This window comes from Electrophorus electricus, chromosome 13, assembly GCF_041902795.1.
Source record: "Electrophorus electricus isolate QZ-2024a chromosome 13, ASM4190279v1, whole genome shotgun sequence".
Classification (NCBI taxonomy): Eukaryota; Metazoa; Chordata; class Actinopteri; order Gymnotiformes; family Gymnotidae; genus Electrophorus; species Electrophorus electricus.
This window is the reverse complement of record NC_137509.1, coordinates 26,671,422-26,687,365: the sequence shown is the minus strand read 5'-3', so window position 1 is coordinate 26,687,365 and position 15,944 is coordinate 26,671,422. Positions and strand designations below refer to the sequence as shown.

Below are 15,944 nucleotides of genomic sequence, written 5' to 3'. Positions count from 1 at the left end.
AAGGTGCTAAAAGATAGTTTTTTGATGAATCACTGCACTTCACATTCAGGCATGTGAGTTGGAGAGTAAATGAAAGTGATGCAAAAAAAACTTACAGCATCTGCTATTCCCAGGTGCTAACAGTTAGTTTTTTTATTAATCACTGCACTTCACATTTGAGCATGTCAGCTTGAAAGTAAATTAAAGTGATGCAAGAAAAGCTTACAGCACATGGTATTCCTAGATAGGGTCCCACCTCAGTACTATTCAGGCACAAACTTTCTTAGCTTCCAAGTTCAGATGAGATTGGACGTTCTGAAGCTGGTATGGCCGTAAACCTTAAACACTTACTCAAATTGCCTAATCATAGAAAATATGATCAAATACCAATCTGACATTTTTTTTTATTAATCCCTGCACTTGACATTCTAGAATGTTGTCTTGAAAGTAAATTAAAATGATGCAATAAAAGCTTACAACATCTGGTATTCGGAGGCACTAACAGACAGTTTTTTTATTAATCACTGCACTTCACATTCAAGCATGTTAGTTGGAGAGTAAATTAAAGTGATGCAATAAATACTTACAGCATCTGCTATTCCCAGGTGCTAACAGATAGTTTGATTTAATTATTCACTGCACTTCAAATTTGAGCTTGATAGCTTGAACATAAATTTAAGGGATGCAATAAAATCTTACAGGACCTGCTATTCCCTGGTACTAATAGATTTCTATTTAATCTGTACACTTCACTTACAAGCATGTCAGTTGCATATTAAATTAAAGTGATGCAAGAAAAACTTACAGCATCTGCTATTCCCAGGTGCTAACAGATAGTTTTTTTTAATTAATCACTGCACTTCACATCCTAGCATGTCATCTTGAAAGTAAATTAATGTGATGCAGGAGAAGCTTACAACAGCTCGTAGTCCAAGGTGCTAAAAGATAGTTTTTTGATGAATCACTGCACTTCACATTCAGGCATGTGAGTTGGAGAGTAAATGAAAGTGATGCAAAAAAAACTTACAGCATCTGCTATTCCCAGGTGCTAACAGATAGGTTTTTTATTAATCACTGCACTTCACATTTGAGCATGTCAGCTTGAAAGTAAATTAAAGTGATGCAAGAAAAGCTTACAGCACATGGTATTCCTAGATAGGGTCCCACCTCAGTACTTTTCAGGCACAAACTTGCTTAGCTTCCAAGTTCAGATGAGATTGGACGTTCTGAAGCTGGTATGGCCGTAAACCTTAAACACTTACTCAAATTGCCTAATCATAGAAAATATGATCAAATACCAATCTGACATTTTTTTTTATTAATCCCTGCACTTGACATTCTAGAATGTTGTCTTGAAAGTAAATTAAAATGATGCAATAAAAGCTTACAACATCTGGTATTCGAAGGCATTAACAGACAGTTTTTTTATTAATCACTGCACTTCACATTCAAGCATGTCAGTTGGAGAGTAAATTAAAGTGATGCAATAAAAACTTACAGCATATGCTATTCCCAGGTGCTAACAGATAGTTTGATTTAATTATTCACTGCACTTCAAATTTGAGCTTGATAGCTTGAACATAAATTTAAGGGATGCAATAAAATCTTACAGCACCTGCTATTCCCTGGTACTAATAGATTTCTATTTAATCTGTACACTTCACTTACAAGCATGTCAGTTGCATATTAAATTAAAGTGATGCAAGAAAAACTTACAGCATCTGCTATTCCCAGGTGCTAACAGATAGTTTTTTTTAATTAATCACTGCACTTCACATCCTAGCATGTCATCTTGAAAGTAAATTAATGTGATGCAGGAGAAGCTTACAACAGCTCGTAGTCCAAGGTGCTAAAAGATAGTTTTTTGATGAATCACTGCACTTCACATTCAGGCATGTGAGTTGGAGAGTAAATGAAAGTGATGCAAAAAAAACTTACAGCATCTGCTATTCCCAGGTGCTAACAGATAGTTTTTTTATTAATCACTGCACTTCACATTTGAGCATGTCAGCTTGAAAGTAAATTAAAGTGATGCAAGAAAAGCTTACAGCACATGGTATTCCTAGATAGGGTCCCACCTCAGTACTTTTCAGGCACAAACTTGCTTAGCTTCCAAGTTCAGATGAGATTGGACGTTCTGAAGCTGGTATGGCCGTAAACCTTGAACACTTACTCAAATTGCCTAATCATAGAAAATATGATCACATACCAATCTGACATTTTTTTTTATTAATCCCTGCACTTGACATTCTAGAATGTTGTCTTGAAAGTAAATTAAAATGATGCAATAAAAGCTTACAACATCTGGTATTCGAAGGCATTAACAGACAGTTTTTTTATTAATCACTGCACTTCACATTCAAGCATGTCAGTTGGAGAGTAAATTAAAGTGATGCAATAAAAACTTACAGCATATGCTATTCCCAGGTGCTAACAGATAGTTTGATTTAATTATTCACTGCACTTCAAATTTGAGCTTGATAGCTTGAACATAAATTTAAGGGATGCAATAAAATCTTACAGCACCTGCTATTCCCTGGTACTAATAGATTTCTATTTAATCTGTACACTTCACTTACAAGCATGTCAGTTGCATATTAAATTAAAGTGATGCAAGAAAAACTTACAGCATCTGCTATTCCCAGGTGCTAACAGATAGTTTTTTTTAATTAATCACTGCACTTCACATCCTAGCATGTCATCTTGAAAGTAAATTAATGTGATGCAAGAGAAGCTTACAGCAGCTCGTAGTCCAAGGTGCTAAAAGATAGTTTTTAGATGAATCACTGCACTTCACATTCAGGCATGTGAGTTGGAGAGTAAATGAAAGTGATGCAAAAAAAACTTACAGCATCTGCTATTCCCAGGTGCTAACAGATAGGTTTTTTTATTAATCACTGCACTTCACATTTGAGAATGTCAGCTTGAAAGTAAATTAAAGTGATGCAAGAAAAGCTTACAACACATGGTATTCCTAGGTAGGGTCCCACCTCAGTACTATTCAGGCACAAACATGCTTAGCTTCCAAGTTCAGATGAGATTGGACGTTCTGAAGCTGGTATGGCCGTAAACCTTAAACACTTACTCAAATTGCCTAATCATAGAAAATATGATCAAAGACCAATCTGACATTTTTTTTTCTTAATCCCTGCACTTGACATTCTAGAATGTTATCTTGAAAGTAAATTAAAATGTTGCAATAAAAGCTTACAACATCTGGTATTCGGAGGCACTAACAGACAGTTTTTTTATTAATCACTGCACTTCACATTCAAGCATGTCAGTTGGAGAGTAAATTAAAGTGATGCAATAAAAACTTACAGCATCTGCTATTCCCAGGTGCTAACAGATAGTTTGATTTAATTATTCACTGCACTTCAAATTTGAGCTTGATAGCTTGAACATAAATTTAAGGGATGCAATAAAATCTTACAGCACCTGCTATTCCCTGGTACTAATAGATTTCTATTTAATCTGTACACTTCACTTACAAGCATGTCAGTTGCATATTAAATTAAAGTGATGCAAGAAAAACTTACAGCATCTGCTATTCCCAGGTGCTAACAGATAGTTTTTTTTAATTAATCACTGCACTTCACATCCTAGCATGTCATCTTGAAAGTAAATTAATGTGATGCAAGAGAAGCTTACAGCAGCTCGTAGTCCAAGGTGCTAAAAGATAGTTTTTTGATGAATCACTGCACTTCACATTCAGGCATGTGAGTTGGAGAGTAAATGAAAGTGATGCAAAAAAAACTTACAGCATCTGCTATTCCCAGGTGCTAACAGTTAGTTTTTTTATTAATCACTGCACTTCACATTTGAGCATGTCAGCTTGAAAGTAAATTAAAGTGATGCAAGAAAAGCTTACAGCACATGGTATTCCTAGATAGGGTCCCACCTCAGTACTATTCAGGCACAAACTTGCTTAGCTTCCAAGTTCAGATGAGATTGGACGTTCTGAAGCTGGTATGGCCGTAAACCTTAAACACTTACTCAAATTGCCTAATCATAGAAAATATGATCAAATACCAATCTGACATTTTTTTTTATTAATCCCTGCACTTGACATTCTAGAATGTTGTCTTGAAAGTAAATTAAAATGATGCAATAAAAGCTTACAACATCTGGTATTCGGAGGCACTAACAGACAGTTTTTTTATTAATCACTGCACTTCACATTCAAGCATGTTAGTTGGAGAGTAAATTAAAGTGATGCAATAAATACTTACAGCATCTGCTATTCCCAGGTGCTAACAGATATTTTGATTTAATTATTCACTGCACTTCAAATTTGAGCTTGATAGCTTGAACATAAATTTAAGGGATGCAATAAAATCTTACAGGACCTGCTATTCCCTGGTACTAAAATATTTCTATTTAATCTGTACACTTCACATACAAGCATGTCAGTTGCATATTAAATTAAAGTGATGCAAGAAAAACTTACAGCATCTGCTATTCCCAGGTGCTAACAGATAGGTTTTATTAATTAATCACTGCACTTCACATCCTAGCATGTCATCTTGAAAGTAAATTAAAGTGATGCAAGAGAAGCTTACAGCATCTCGTAGTCCAAGGTGCTAAAAGATAGTTTTTTGATGAATCACTGCACTTCACATTCAGGCATGTGAGTTGGAGAGTAAATGAAAGTGATGCAAAAAAAACTTACAGCATCTGCTATTCCCAGGTGCTAACAGATAGGTTTTTTTATTAATCACTGCACTTCACATTTGAGAATGTCAGCTTGAAAGTAAATTAAAGTGATGCAAGAAAAGCTTACAACACATGGTATTCCTAGGTAGGGTCCCACCTCAGTACTATTCAGGCACAAACTTTCTTAGCTTCCAAGTTCAGATGAGATTGGACGTTCTGAAGCTGGTATGGCCGTAAACCTTAAACACTTACTCAAATTGCCTAATCATAGAAAATATGATCAAATACCAATCTGACATTTTTTTTTATTAATCCCTGCACTTGACATTCTAGAATGTTGTCTTGAAAGTAAATTAAAATGATGCAATAAAAGCTTACAACATCTGGTATTCGGAGGCACTAACAGACAGTTTTTTTATTAATCACTGCACTTCACATTCAAGCATGTTAGTTGGAGAGTAAATTAAAGTGATGCAATAAATACTTACAGCATCTGCTATTCCCAGGTGCTAACAGATAGTTTGATTTAATTATTCACTGCACTTCAAATTTGAGCTTGATAGCTTGAACATAAATTTAAGGGATGCAATAAAATCTTACAGGACCTGCTATTCCCTGGTACTAATAGATTTCTATTTAATCTGTACACTTCACTTACAAGCATGTCAGTTGCATATTAAATTAAAGTGATGCAAGAAAAACTTACAGCATCTGCTATTCCCAGGTGCTAACAGATAGTTTTTTTTAATTAATCACTGCACTTCACATCCTAGCATGTCATCTTGAAAGTAAATTAATGTGATGCAGGAGAAGCTTACAACAGCTCGTAGTCCAAGGTGCTAAAAGATAGTTTTTTGATGAATCACTGCACTTCACATTCAGGCATGTGAGTTGGAGAGTAAATGAAAGTGATGCAAAAAAAACTTACAGCATCTGCTATTCCCAGGTGCTAACAGATAGGTTTTTTATTAATCACTGCACTTCACATTTGAGCATGTCAGCTTGAAAGTAAATTAAAGTGATGCAAGAAAAGCTTACAGCACATGGTATTCCTAGATAGGGTCCCACCTCAGTACTTTTCAGGCACAAACTTGCTTAGCTTCCAAGTTCAGATGAGATTGGACGTTCTGAAGCTGGTATGGCCGTAAACCTTAAACACTTACTCAAATTGCCTAATCATAGAAAATATGATCAAATACCAATCTGACATTTTTTTTTATTAATCCCTGCACTTGACATTCTAGAATGTTATCTTGAAAGTAAATTAAAATGTTGCAATAAAAGCTTACAACATCTGGTATTCGGAGGCACTAACAGACAGTTTTTTTATTAATCACTGCACTTCACATTCAAGCATGTCAGTTGGAGAGTAAATTAAAGTGATGCAATAAAAACTTACAGCATCTGCTATTCCCAGGTGCTAACAGATAGTTTGATTTAATTATTCACTGCACTTCAAATTTGAGCTTGATAGCTTGAACATAAATTTAAGGGATGCAATAAAATCTTACAGCACCTGCTATTCCCTGGTACTAATAGATTTCTATTTAATCTGTACACTTCACTTACAAGCATGTCAGTTGCATATTAAATTAAAGTGATGCAAGAAAAACTTACAGCATCTGCTATTCCCAGGTGCTAACAGATAGTTTTTTTTAATTAATCACTGCACTTCACATCCTAGCATGTCATCTTGAAAGTAAATTAATGTGATGCAGGAGAAGCTTACAGCATCTCGTAGTCCAAGGTGCTAAAAGATAGTTTTTTGATGAATCACTGCACTTCACATTCAGGCATGTGAGTTGGAGAGTAAATGAAAGTGATGCAAAAAAAACTTACAGCATCTGCTATTCCCAGGTGCTAACAGATAGGTTTTTTTATTAATCACTGCACTTCACATTTGAGAATGTCAGCTTGAAAGTAAATTAAAGTGATGCAAGAAAAGCTTACAACACATGGTATTCCTAGGTAGGGTCCCACCTCAGTACTATTCAGGCACAAACTTCCTTAGCTTCCAAGTTCAGATGAGATTGGAGGCGTGCTGAAGCTGGTATGGCTGTAAACCTTAAACACTTACTCAAATTGCCTAATCATAGAAAATATGATCAAAGACCAATCTGACATTTTTTTTTATTAATCCCTGCACTTGACATTCTAGAATGTTATCTTGAAAGTAAATTAAAATGATGCAATAAAAGCTTACAACATCTGGTATTCGGAGGCACTAACAGACAGTTTTTTTTATTAATCACTGCACTTCACATTCAAGCATGTCAGTTGGAGAGTAAATTAAAGTGATGCAATAAAAACTTACAGCATCTGCTATTCCCAGGTGCTAACAGATAGTTTGATTTAATTATTCACTGCACTTCAAATTTGAGCTTGATAGCTTGAACATAAATTTAAGGGATGCAATAAAATCTTACAGCACCTGCTATTCCCTGGTACTAATAGATTTCTATTTAATCTGTACACTTCACTTACAAGCATGTCAGTTGCATATTAAATTAAAGTGATGCAAGAAAAACTTACAGCATCTGCTATTCCCAGGTGCTAACAGATAGTTTTTTTTAATTAATCACTGCACTTCACATCCTAGCATGTCATCTTGAAAGTAAATTAATGTGATGCAAGAGAAGCTTACAGCAGCTCGTAGTCCAAGGTGCTAAAAGATAGTTTTTTGATGAATCACTGCACTTCACATTCAGGCATGTGAGTTGGAGAGTAAATGAAAGTGATGCAAAAAAAACTTACAGCATCTGCTATTCCCAGGTGCTAACAGTTAGTTTTTTTATTAATCACTGCACTTCACATTTGAGCATGTCAGCTTGAAAGTAAATTAAAGTGATGCAAGAAAAGCTTACAGCACATGGTATTCCTAGATAGGGTCCCACCTCAGTACTCTTCAGGCACAAACTTGCTTAGCTTCCAAGTTCAGATGAGATTGGACGTTCTGAAGCTGGTATGGCCGTAAACCTTAAACACTTACTCAAATTGCCTAATCATAGAAAATATGATCAAAGACCAATCTGACATTTTTTTTTATTAATCCCTGCACTTGACATTCTAGAATGTTGTCTTGAAAGTAAATTAAAATGATGCAATAAAAGCTTACAACATCTGGTATTCGGAGGCACTAACAGACAGTTTTTTTATTAATCACTGCACTTCACATTCAAGCATGTTAGTTGGAGAGTAAATTAAAGTGATGCAATAAATACTTACAGCATCTGCTATTCCCAGGTGCTAACAGATAGTTTGATTTAATTATTCACTGCACTTCAAATTTGAGCTTGATAGCTTGAACATAAATTTAAGGGATGCAATAAAATCTTACAGGACCTGCTATTCCCTGGTACTAATAGATTTCTATTTAATCTGTTCACTTCACATACAAGCATGTCAGTTGCATATTAAATTAAAGTGATGCAAGAAAAACTTACAGCATCTGCTATTCCCAGGTGCTAACAGATAGGTTTTATTAATTAATCACTGCACTTCACATCCTAGCATGTCATCTTGAAAGTAAATTAAAGTGATGCAAGAGAAGCTTACAGCATCTCATAGTCCAAGGTGCTAAAAGATAGTTTTTTGATGAATCACTGCACTTCACATTCAGGCATGTGAGTTGGAGAGTAAATGAAAGTGATGCAAAAAAAACTTACAGCATCTGCTATTCCCAGGTGCTAACAGATAGTTTTTTTTATTAATCACTGCACTTCACATTTGAGAATGTCAGCTTGAAAGTAAATTAAAGTGATGCAAGAAAAGCTAACAGCACATGGTATTCCTAGGTAGGGTCCCACCTCAGTACTATCCAGGCACAAACTTCCTTAGCTTCCAAGTTCAGATGAGATTGGAGGCGTGCTGAAGCTGGTATGGCTGTAAACCTTAAACACTTACTCAAATTGCCTAATCATAGAAAATATGATCAAAGACCAATCTGACATTTTTTTTATTAATCCCTGCATTTGACATTCTAGAATGTTATCTTGAAAGTAAATTAAAATGATGCAATAAAAGCTTACAACATCTGGTATTCGGAGGCACTAACAGACAGTTTTTTTATTAATCACTGCACTTCACATTCAAGCATGTCAGTTGGAGAGTAAATTAAAGTGATGCAATAAAAACTTACAGCATCTGCTATTCCCAGGTGCTAACAGATAGTTTGATTTAATTATTCACTGCACTTCAAATTTGAGCTTGATAGCTTGAACATAAATTTAAGGGATGCAATAAAATCTTACAGGACCTGCTATTCCCTGGTACTAATAGATTTCTATTTAATCTGTACACTTCACATACAAGCATGTCAGTTGCATATTAAATTAAAGTGATGCAAGAAAAACTTACAGCATCTGCTATTCCCAGGTGCTAACAGATAGGTTTTATTAATTAATCACTGCACTTCACATCCTAGCATGTCATCTTGAAAGTAAATTAAAGTGATGCAAGAGAAGCTTACAGCATCTCATAGTCCAAGGTGCTAAAAGATAGTTTTTTGATGAATCACTGCACTTCACATTCAGGCATGTGAGTTGGAGAGTAAATGAAAGTGATGCAAAAAAAACTTACAGCATCTGCTATTCCCAGGTGCTAACAGATAGTTTTTTTTATTAATCACTGCACTTCACATTTGAGAATGTCAGCTTGAAAGTAAATTAAAGTGATGCAAGAAAAGCTAACAGCACATGGTATTCCTAGGTAGGGTCCCACCTCAGTACTATCCAGGCACAAACTTCCTTAGCTTCCAAGTTCAGATGAGATTGGAGGCGTGCTGAAGCTGGTATGGCTGTAAACCTTAAACACTTACTCAAATTGCCTAATCATAGAAAATATGATCAAAGACCAATCTGACATTTTTTTTATTAATCCCTGCATTTGACATTCTAGAATGTTATCTTGAAAGTAAATTAAAATGATGCAATAAAAGCTTACAACATCTGGTATTCGGAGGCACTAACAGACAGTTTTTTTATTAATCACTGCACTTCACATTCAAGCATGTCAGTTGGAGAGTAAATTAAAGTGATGCAATAAAAACTTACAGCATCTGCTATTCCCAGGTGCTAACAGATAGTTTGATTTAATTATTCACTGCACTTCAAATTTGAGCTTGATAGCTTGAACATAAATTTAAGGGATGCAATAAAATCTTACAGCACCTGCTATTCCCTGGTACTAATAGATTTCTATTTAATCTGTACACTTCACTTACAAGCATGTCAGTTGCATATTAAATTAAAGTGATGCAAGAAAAACTTACAGCATTTGCTATTCCCAGGTGCTAACAGATAGTTTTTTTTAATTAATCACTGCACTTCACATCCTAGCATGTCATCTTGAAAGTAAATTAAAGTGATGCAAGAGAAGCTTACAGCATCTCATAGTCCAAGGTGCTAAAAGATAGTTTTTTGATGAATCACTGCACTTCACATTCAGGCATGTGAGTTGGAGAGTAAATGAAAGTGATGCAAAAAAAACTTACAGCATCTGCTATTCCCAGGTGCTAACAGATAAGTTTTTTTATTAATCACTGCACTTCACATTTGAGAATGTCAGCTTGAAAGTAAATTAAAGTGATGCAAGAAAAGCTCACAGCACATGGTATTCCTAGGTAGGGTCCCACCTCAGTACTATTCAGGCACAAACTTGCTTAGCTTCCAAGTTCAGATGAGATTGGACATTCTGAAGCTGGTATGGCCGTAAACCTTAAACACTTACTCAAATTGCCTAATCATAGAAAATATGATCAAAGACCAATCTGACATTTTTTTTTATTAATCCCTGCACTTGACATTCTAGAATGTTATCTTGAAAGTAAATTAAAATGATGCAATAAAAGCTTACAACATCTGGTATTCGGAGGCACTAACAGACAGTTTTTTTATTAATCACTGCACTTCACATTCAAGCATGTTAGTTGGAGAGTAAATTAAAGTGATGCAATAAATACTTACAGCATCTGCTATTCCCAGGTGCTAACAGATAGTTTGATTTAATTATTCACTGCACTTCAAATTTGAGCTTGATAGCTTGAACATAAATTTAAGGGATGCAATAAAATCTTACAGGACCTGCTATTCCCTGGTACTAATAGATTTCTATTTAATCTGTACACTTCACATACAAGCATGTCAGTTGCATATTAAATTAAAGTGATGCAAGAAAAACTTACAGCATCTGCTATTCCCAGGTGCTAACAGATAGGTTTTATTAATTAATCACTGCACTTCACATCCTAGCATGTCATCTTGAAAGTAAATTAAAGTGATGCAAGAGAAGCTTACAGCATCTCATAGTCCAAGGTGCTAAAAGATAGTTTTTTGATGAATCACTGCACTTCACATTCAGGCATGTGAGTTGGAGAGTAAATGAAAGTGATGCAAAAAAAACTTACAGCATCTGCTATTCCCAGGTGCTAACAGATAGTTTTTTTTATTAATCACTGCACTTCACATTTGAGAATGTCAGCTTGAAAGTAAATTAAAGTGATGCAAGAAAAGCTAACAGCACATGGTATTCCTAGGTAGGGTCCCACCTCAGTACTATCCAGGCACAAACTTCCTTAGTTTCCAAGTTCAGATGAGATTGGAGGCGTGCTGAAGCTGGTATGGCTGTAAACCTTAAACACTTACTCAAATTGCCTAATCATAGAAAATATGATCAAAGACCAATCTGACATTTTTTTTATTAATCCCTGCATTTGACATTCTAGAATGTTATCTTGAAAGTAAATTAAAATGATGCAATAAAAGCTTACAACATCTGGTATTCGGAGGCACTAACAGACAGTTTTTTTATTAATCACTGCACTTCACATTCAAGCATGTCAGTTGGAGAGTAAATTAAAGTGATGCAATAAAAACTTACAGCATCTGCTATTCCCAGGTGCTAACAGATAGTTTGATTTAATTATTCACTGCACTTCAAATTTGAGCTTGATAGCTTGAACATAAATTTAAGGGATGCAATAAAATCTTACAGGACCTGCTATTCCCTGGTACTAATAGATTTCTATTTAATCTGTACACTTCACATACAAGCATGTCAGTTGCATATTAAATTAAAGTGATGCAAGAAAAACTTACAGCATCTGCTATTCCCAGGTGCTAACAGATAGGTTTTATTAATTAATCACTGCACTTCACATCCTAGCATGTCATCTTGAAAGTAAATTAAAGTGATGCAAGAGAAGCTTACAGCATCTCATAGTCCAAGGTGCTAAAAGATAGTTTTTTGATGAATCACTGCACTTCACATTCAGGCATGTGAGTTGGAGAGTAAATGAAAGTGATGCAAAAAAAACTTACAGCATCTGCTATTCCCAGGTGCTAACAGATAGTTTTTTTTATTAATCACTGCACTTCACATTTGAGAATGTCAGCTTGAAAGTAAATTAAAGTGATGCAAGAAAAGCTAACAGCACATGGTATTCCTAGGTAGGGTCCCACCTCAGTACTATCCAGGCACAAACTTCCTTAGCTTCCAAGTTCAGATGAGATTGGAGGCGTGCTGAAGCTGGTATGGCTGTAAACCTTAAACACTTACTCAAATTGCCTAATCATAGAAAATATGATCAAAGACCAATCTGACATTTTTTTTATTAATCCCTGCATTTGACATTCTAGAATGTTATCTTGAAAGTAAATTAAAATGATGCAATAAAAGCTTACAACATCTGGTATTCGGAGGCACTAACAGACAGTTTTTTTATTAATCACTGCACTTCACATTCAAGCATGTCAGTTGGAGAGTAAATTAAAGTGATGCAATAAAAACTTACAGCATCTGCTATTCCCAGGTGCTAACAGATAGTTTGATTTAATTATTCACTGCACTTCAAATTTGAGCTTGATAGCTTGAACATAAATTTAAGGGATGCAATAAAATCTTACAGCACCTGCTATTCCCTGGTACTAATAGATTTCTATTTAATCTGTACACTTCACTTACAAGCATGTCAGTTGCATATTAAATTAAAGTGATGCAAGAAAAACTTACAGCATCTGCTATTCCCAGGTGCTAACAGATAGTTTTTTTTAATTAATCACTGCACTTCACATCCTAGCATGTCATCTTGAAAGTAAATTAATGTGATGCAGGAGAAGCTTACAACAGCTCGTAGTCCAAGGTGCTAAAAGATAGTTTTTTGATGAATCACTGCACTTCACATTCAGGCATGTGAGTTGGAGAGTAAATGAAAGTGATGCAAAAAAAACTTACAGCATCTGCTATTCCCAGGTGCTAACAGATAGGTTTTTTATTAATCACTGCACTTCACATTTGAGCATGTCAGCTTGAAAGTAAATTAAAGTGATGCAAGAAAAGCTTACAGCAAATGGTATTCCTAGGTAGGGTCCCACCTCAGTACTATCCAGTCACAAACTTGCTTAGCTTCCAAGTTCAGATGAGATTGGAGGCGTGCTGAAGCTGGTATGGCCGTAAACCTTAAACACTTACTCAAATTGCCTAATCATAGAAAATATGATCAAAGACCAATCTGACATTTTTTTTTATTAATCCCTGCACTTGACATTCTAGAATGTTATCTTGAAAGTAAATTAAAATGATGCAATAAAAGCTTACAACATCTGGTATTCGGAGGCACTAACAGACAGTTTTTTTATTAATCACTGCACTTCACATTCAAGCATGTCAGTTGGAGAGTAAATTAAAGTGAGGCAATAAAAACTTACAGCATCTGCTATTCCCAGGTGCTAACAGATAGTTTGATTTAATTATTCACTGCACTTCAAATTTGAGCTTGATAGCTTGAACATAAATTTAAGGGATGCAATAAAATCTTACAGCACCTGCTATTCCCTGGTACTAATAGATTTCTATTTAATCTGTACACTTCACTTACAAGCATGTCAGTTGCATATTAAATTAAAGTGATGCAAGAAAAACTTACAGCATCTGCTATTCCCAGGTGCTAACAGATAGTTTTTTTTAATTAATCACTGCACTTCACATCCTAGCATGTCATATTGAAAGTAAATTAATGTGATGCAGGAGAAGCTTACAACAGCTCGTAGTCCAAGGTGCTAAAAGATAGTTTTTTGATGAATCACTGCACTTCACATTCAGGCATGTGAGTTGGAGAGTAAATGAAAGTGATGCAAAAAAAACTTACAGCATCTGCTATTCCCAGGTGCTAACAGATAGGTTTTTTTATTAATCACTGCACTTCACATTTGAGAATGTCAGCTTGAAAGTAAATTAAAGTGATGCAAGAAAAGCTTACAACACATGGTATTCCTAGGTAGGGTCCCACCTCAGTACTATTCAGGCACAAACTTGCTTAGCTTCCAAGTTCAGATGAGATTGGACGTTCTGAAGCTGGTATGGCCGTAAACCTTAAACACTTACTCAAATTGCCTAATCATAGAAAATATGATCAAATACCAATCTGACATTTTTTTTTATTAATCCCTGCACTTGACATTCTAGAATGTTATCTTGAAAGTAAATTAAAATGATGCAATAAAAGCTTACAACATCTGGTATTCGGAGGCACTAACAGACAGTTTTTTTATTAATCACTGCACTTCACATTCAAGCATGTCAGTTGGAGAGTAAATTAAAGTGATGCAATAAAAACTTACAGCATCTGCTATTCCCAGGTGCTAACAGATAGTTTGATTTAATTATTCACTGCACTTCAAATTTGAGCTTGATAGCTTGAACATAAATTTAAGGGATGCAATAAAATCTTACAGCACCTGCTATTCCCTGGTACTAATAGATTTCTATTTAATCTGTACACTTCACTTACAAGCATGTCAGTTGCATATTAAATTAAAGTGATGCAAGAAAAACTTACAGCATCTGCTATTCCCAGGTGCTAACAGATAGTTTTTTTTAATTAATCACTGCACTTCACATCCTAGCATGTCATCTTGAAAGTAAATTAATGTGATGCAGGAGAAGCTTACAACAGCTCGTAGTCCAAGGTGCTAAAAGATAGTTTTTTGATGAATCACTGCACTTCACATTCAGGCATGTGAGTTGGAGAGTAAATGAAAGTGATGCAAAAAAAACTTACAGCATCTGCTATTCCCAGGTGCTAACAGATAGGTTTTTTATTAATCACTGCACTTCACATTTGAGCATGTCAGCTTGAAAGTAAATTAAAGTGATGCAAGAAAAGCTTACAGCAAATGGTATTCCTAGGTAGGGTCCCACCTCAGTACTATCCAGTCACAAACTTGCTTAGCTTCCAAGTTCAGATGAGATTGGAGGCGTGCTGAAGCTGGTATGGCCGTAAACCTTAAACACTTACTCAAATTGCCTAATCATAGAAAATATGATCAAAGACCAATCTGACATTTTTTTTTATTAATCCCTGCACTTGACATTCTAGAATGTTATCTTGAAAGCAAATTAAATGATGCAATAAAAGCTTACAACATCTGGTATTGGGAGGCACTAACAGACAGTTTTTTTATTAATCACTGCACTTCACATTCAAGCATGTCAGTTGGAGAGTAAATTAAAGTGATGCAATAAAAACTTACAGCATCTGCTATTCCCAGGTGCTAACAGATATTTTGATTTAATTATTCACTGCACTTCAAATTTGAGATTGATAGATTGAACATAAATTTAAGGGATGCAATAAAATCTTACAGCACCTGCTATTCCCTGGTACTAATAGATTTCTATTTAATCTGTACACTTCACTTACAAGCATGTCAGTTGCATATTAAATTAAAGTGATGCAAGAAAAACTTACAGCATCTGCTATTCCCAGGTGCTAACAGATAGTTTTTTTTAATTAATCACTGCACTTCACATCCTAGCATGTCATATTGAAAGTAAATTAATGTGATGCAGGAGAAGCTTACAACAGCTCGTAGTCCAAGGTGCTAAAAGATAGTTTTTTGATGAATCACTGCACTTCACATTCAGGCATGTGAGTTGGAGAGTAAATGAAAGTGATGCAAAAAAAACTTACAGCACCTGCTATTCCCAGGTGCTAACAGATAGGTTTTTTTATTAATCACTGCACTTCACATTTGAGAATGTCAGCTTGAAAGTAAATTAAAGTGATGCAAGAAAAGCTTACAACACATGGTATTCCTAGGTAGGGTCCCACCTCAGTACTATTCAGGCACAAACTTGCTTAGCTTCCAAGTTCAGATGAGATTGGACGTTCTGAAGCTGGTATGGCCGTAAACCTTAAACACTTACTCAAATTGCCTAATCATAGAAAATATGATCAAAGACCAATCTGACATTTTTTTTTATTAATCCCTGCACTTGACATTCTAGAATGTTGTCTTGAAAGTAAATTAAAA

General features: G+C 35.2%; 18 pseudogenes; all 18 read right to left on the bottom strand.

Moving 5' to 3' along the window:
• Window positions 1–198: 198 nt before the first annotated feature.
• LOC145644965 (5S ribosomal RNA) lies at window positions 199–317 on the bottom strand (annotated as a pseudogene).
• Window positions 318–1,109: 792 nt separating this feature from the next.
• LOC145645044 (5S ribosomal RNA) lies at window positions 1,110–1,228 on the bottom strand (annotated as a pseudogene).
• Window positions 1,229–2,020: 792 nt separating this feature from the next.
• LOC145645043 (5S ribosomal RNA) lies at window positions 2,021–2,139 on the bottom strand (annotated as a pseudogene).
• Window positions 2,140–2,932: 793 nt separating this feature from the next.
• Window positions 2,933–3,051, bottom strand: LOC145645583 (5S ribosomal RNA; annotated as a pseudogene).
• Window positions 3,052–3,843: 792 nt separating this feature from the next.
• LOC145644812 (5S ribosomal RNA) lies at window positions 3,844–3,962 on the bottom strand (annotated as a pseudogene).
• A 793-nt stretch (window positions 3,963–4,755) lies between these two features.
• LOC145645144 (5S ribosomal RNA) lies at window positions 4,756–4,874 on the bottom strand (annotated as a pseudogene).
• A 792-nt stretch (window positions 4,875–5,666) lies between these two features.
• On the bottom strand, window positions 5,667–5,785 carry LOC145645042 (5S ribosomal RNA; annotated as a pseudogene).
• A 793-nt stretch (window positions 5,786–6,578) lies between these two features.
• Window positions 6,579–6,699, bottom strand: LOC145645485 (5S ribosomal RNA; annotated as a pseudogene).
• A 793-nt stretch (window positions 6,700–7,492) lies between these two features.
• LOC145645374 (5S ribosomal RNA) lies at window positions 7,493–7,611 on the bottom strand (annotated as a pseudogene).
• A 793-nt stretch (window positions 7,612–8,404) lies between these two features.
• Window positions 8,405–8,525, bottom strand: LOC145645480 (5S ribosomal RNA; annotated as a pseudogene).
• Window positions 8,526–9,317: 792 nt separating this feature from the next.
• LOC145645479 (5S ribosomal RNA) lies at window positions 9,318–9,438 on the bottom strand (annotated as a pseudogene).
• Window positions 9,439–10,230: 792 nt separating this feature from the next.
• Window positions 10,231–10,349, bottom strand: LOC145645467 (5S ribosomal RNA; annotated as a pseudogene).
• Window positions 10,350–11,142: 793 nt separating this feature from the next.
• LOC145646243 (5S ribosomal RNA) lies at window positions 11,143–11,263 on the bottom strand (annotated as a pseudogene).
• Window positions 11,264–12,055: 792 nt separating this feature from the next.
• On the bottom strand, window positions 12,056–12,176 carry LOC145645478 (5S ribosomal RNA; annotated as a pseudogene).
• Window positions 12,177–12,967: 791 nt separating this feature from the next.
• LOC145645835 (5S ribosomal RNA) lies at window positions 12,968–13,088 on the bottom strand (annotated as a pseudogene).
• A 793-nt stretch (window positions 13,089–13,881) lies between these two features.
• Window positions 13,882–14,000, bottom strand: LOC145645030 (5S ribosomal RNA; annotated as a pseudogene).
• A 792-nt stretch (window positions 14,001–14,792) lies between these two features.
• LOC145645834 (5S ribosomal RNA) lies at window positions 14,793–14,913 on the bottom strand (annotated as a pseudogene).
• Window positions 14,914–15,705: 792 nt separating this feature from the next.
• LOC145645029 (5S ribosomal RNA) lies at window positions 15,706–15,824 on the bottom strand (annotated as a pseudogene).
• Between the last annotated feature and the right edge of the window lie 120 nt (window positions 15,825–15,944).